The 4,503-nt window shown below is 39.2% G+C and overlaps 1 pseudogene; it reads left to right on the forward strand.

The window, feature by feature from the left end:
- The first annotated feature begins 216 nt into the window (after positions 1 to 216).
- Positions 217 to 491, forward strand: LOC105538666 (annotated as a pseudogene).
- Positions 492 to 4,503: the final 4,012 nt, after the last annotated feature.

Here is a 4,503-nt window from a genome sequence, read left to right on the forward strand (position 1 = left end):
CAGCCATATACACAAAACCTACTCAAAGAGCTACATGTTCAAAAACAGTATAAAGCAAAATAGAATTCTGAAAGTTTTCAAGTAACCCACAGTAAAGCAAGTAAAACAAAACAGAGAAATAAAAAAACAAAACAAAATATTCAAATCCTTTTTGATCCTGAAGTGGATTAGGTGTCGCTGTTGCTGCTCATGTTGACTCTGGAACCATAGCCAGACATGGGACTGGAGGATGAGCAAAAGATGCTGAGCAGGTCCTGAGATCCTAAGGAGGAGGAAGAAGAAGAGGAGGAATGAGTGAATCCCTTAACAACAGTGAGAGAGCAATATGAGCAGTTGGAGGCATGTGTAAAGGCCTGGGAGCAGTTAGAGCTCTGTGACAAGCATGTAGCCTCTCGATCACATACAGAAGAAGATTGCAAGAGGAGCTCTTTGACTTCTTGCATGCAAGGGACCATTGCTTTGCCCACAAACTCCTTAACAACTTGAAATAAATGTGAGGACTTATTCACCCCAGCCTTCATCACCTGGGCATCAGGATATTTCTTTATGGTTTTGAATATGCCATTTGTTTCTTATTTGTATAACTGTAAGTTCATATGAACCTCATAGATTTTGGCTTAGTCCAGTAGCTTCTATGTAACTTGCAGTGATTCCATCTTAATAAAGTTCTGTGATCTGCAAAAAAATAAAGTGGCAGCCTTAAGACCTAACACACCATTAATGATATTAAATATAAATAGTCTTAATGCAGCAATAAAAAGCAGAGATTGACAGAGTGGATTAAATAGCAGGGCTCAACTGTATGTTGTCTGTAGGAAACTCACTTCAAACATAATGACACAGGCAGTTTGAAAACAAAAAAATGGAAAATTATATCTATACAAACATTAATAAAAAGAAAGTAGGAATGGCTATATCAATAAGTGATAAAGTAGATTTCAGAGCAAAGAAAATTACCAGAGGCAGAGAGGAACATTACTAATGATGAAGGGTCAATACACCAAGAAGACAGCCGTCTAAAAGAGTTACAAAATGTGTGAAGAAAAAACTGATGGAACTGAAAGGAGAAATAGACAAACCTACAATTATAGTTGAAGACTTCAGTGTCCCTCACTCAACAATTGCTAGAATAACTAGACATAAAATCAGTAAGGAAATAAGAGAACTCAAAAATTCCCTCAACCAACAGTATATGGTTAACATTTATAGAATATTCTGTGTAACAACAGCAGAATACACATTCTTTTCAGGCCCACAAAGTAGATAGCAGCATAGAACATATGCTGAACCATAAAACAAACCTTAACAAATTTAGAAGAATTGAAATCATACAGAGTTCATTCTCTAACACTATGGAATCAAACTTGAAATCAATACAGCAAAATGATCAGAAAATTTCTGAACACATGGAAAGGCAACAGCATACTTGTAAGAATCCCACGGGACAAAGAGGAAATCTTGAAGGAATTAAAAAAATACACTGAACTGAGGGAAAATGAAAACACAACATATCAAAATGTGTGGGTGCACACCTAAGGCAGCGCTGAGAGCAACGTTTGTATCTCTTAACACATGCACTAGAAAAGGAGAAAATTGAAAATCAATAATCCAAACCCCCAACTCAAGAAGTTTGAAAACTTCAAAATGTAAGCAGAAGGAAGGAAAAATAAAGAACAGATATCAATGAGATTGAAAGCAGAAAAACAATAGAAAAAAAATCAATGAAACAAAAATGATTCTTTGAAGAGATCAATAAAATTGATAAACCTCTAGAAAGACTGGCAAAGAAAAAAAGAATAAATACACAAATTACAAATCTCAGGAGTGAAATTTGATATATCACTGCAGACCTGTAGACATTAATATGATGTGGGTTACTATGAACAACTCCACACATGCAAATTTGACAACTTAGATGAAATGAACTAATTCATCAGAAAACACAAAGTTCTGCAACTCTGGCAATGTGAAATAGTTATTTTGATTAGTGTTGTAACTTAAAGAAAATTGAATTTGTAATTAAATATCTCCTAAAAAGGAAATTTCCAAGCCCAGATAGTTTCAATGGATACTTCTACCAAATGTTTAAGGATGAATTGACATCAATTCTATACAAAAATCTTTTCCAGAAAATGTAAGGGAACACTAGTTCATCTTTGTGAAGTGAGTAATACCAAAACCAGACTGGTCTCATACCAAAACCAGACAGAGTACAAAATCTTAGAGAATAGAATTCAGCAATTTATAGAAATATGCACTATTTCAAGTGAGATTTTTTTTCTAGGGGTACAATGATGATTTAATATTCAAAAAGTCATCAGTGTAATTCACCAGAGTAACAGATTAAAGTTGACGTGGAAAAAAGAATTTGCCAAAATCTAATATTCACTTATGATTAAAAAGTCTCAGAAAAAATAGGAATAGAGGGAGAACATCCTCAATTTGATAAAGAGCATTTATTTAAAAAATTGCAGTTAGCATTATGTTTGATGGTGCTTTCCTTCTAAGACAGGGGAAAGGCAAGGATGTCTGTACTCACCACTTTTATTCAGCATTGTGCTGGAAGCTCTAGCCAGTACAATAATGCAAGAAAAGGATATAAAAGACATGCAGATTTGAAAGAAGAAATAAAACTGTCTCCATTTGCAGATGACATGATTAGCTCCATAGAAAATCCCAAGGAACCTGCGAGACCCTCCTAGAAACAAAGTGAGCTCAGCAACGTTGCAGGAGAGCCCCATGAAGGAGGGGTTGGGGTATGGACTCTGGATTGGCTGCTTTGCACGTGAAAGGTGTGTACAGTTGAGCTGTTTCTGATCTTTAGGAACTGGTTAACACTGGGAGTGGCAGCCCCTTCCGGGTCAGCAAGGCCCCATATATCAAAAACATGAGAATACAGAAAATAAAGGACGTGGTTACTACATCCAGCCTCGCTGATGGCTGGCTTCTCTTCATCCTGCCGGTCTCAGCTTAATTGTTACCTTTTCAGAGACAGCTTCTGGGGTACCATGCAACCCAGATGCCCCCGCCCACCTCATACTCCAAGCAGCACCCTGTTTGTTTCATTCACGACCTTCACATTTTTAGTTACTTGTCTGTTACACATGTGTGTCTTCTGTGAGCGCAGAACCATGACTGCCTTATTCATTGTTAAATCCCCAGGGCCTGGCAGAGGACCTTGCACATAAAGGGCACCCAATAAATATTTCTTTAATGAAAAAAACAAATGCATGAGGATCACAGAGCTTAAGTGGCTTTCCAAGCTTGTACAGCTGGTAAGTAGAGAAAGTGGCAGATAAGCAGAGTTCTCTGGACTTCAGTTTTGCTTATTTTTTACTCTGACACATTATGGTGCTTCCCAAAGCCACGAGTGCATCATGAGCCAGCCTTGCCTGGCATTTAGGCCTTCTGAGAAGCTCCAGCCATGACACCGCCTGGTCCCATTGGGTGTGAGGGGCTGAGTCCCCTGATTCTGAGGGAGGCTGTGCAGCTCTGCAGAGGGGCTGGAACAGAACTGCTGTCCTCTTAGCAGGGCCCACTAGTCTCCAATGATGGCCAGTCAGACTTGTGTAGAATTTTAGATTAAGCCCGTCCCAAGCGCTCGAAAGATATTTGATTCTGTAGGCCTGTCAGAGTTGCCAGATTTGGCAAATAAAAACATAGGATTCTTAGCTAGATCTAAATTTCAGGTAAGCAACAAATATTTTTATTAAATAAAAGTATGTCTCAAATATTACATGGAACATATTTAGAATAAACCACAATTCGCAGTTTATCTGAAGTTCATATTTACCTGGGAGTCCTGTCTGTAAGCTGGTTGCCTTCCCGGGGGCATGTTCCAGGAGACTGGATTTTTAAAATAGATTCCTCAGTTGATTTCTCTCATCAACCATGTTGGAAACAACTGCTAATGCCAATCTGTAATCCACTAGATGCCATTTTTGCTCAAGTTGTTAACTGGCAAGTTTATACATTTTTATTTAATTTATGGATCTGGAGTCCTTGTCATTCATTAACAGTGCCTCTCACTGGCACAGGAGACTGGAGAAATCAGTATTTTTCCAGGGCTTATAATTTATAGAGGAAATTCCTGATAGACAGAGATGGGGTGAGCTAGCCTTGAAGACAGGTGAAAGGACTTCCTGCCAACTGTCCTGTGTGCTCTGCTCCTGTGGGAAGGTTACTGGGCTTGTCAGCCAGTAGAAGGCGGCAATGTCAGAGAATGACAGGGTGATCCTGTGTTTTTTCTTGGGGTCGGTGGGTAGATAATGGCCCCAACAACCAGAAATGGGGACACAAAGAAGTGTCTTTAGGTAAGAAAGACACAGTGAGATGGTTTTGGAGATGTTATATCTCCTTTGTGCATACGGGTGAAGGCATTTACCAGGCGGGCCAGTGCTGGGTCTGCATTTGGGAGCGCAGGTGGAGCTGGACGCATGTGTCCCGAAGTTGTCAGTGTGCTGGTGGTAGGTGACACTGGGCTGTGAGTGCAATCATCCAAGA

Source organism: Mandrillus leucophaeus, unplaced genomic scaffold, assembly GCF_000951045.1.
Source record: "Mandrillus leucophaeus isolate KB7577 unplaced genomic scaffold, Mleu.le_1.0 Scaffold197, whole genome shotgun sequence".
NCBI classification, from domain to species: domain Eukaryota; kingdom Metazoa; phylum Chordata; class Mammalia; order Primates; family Cercopithecidae; genus Mandrillus; species Mandrillus leucophaeus.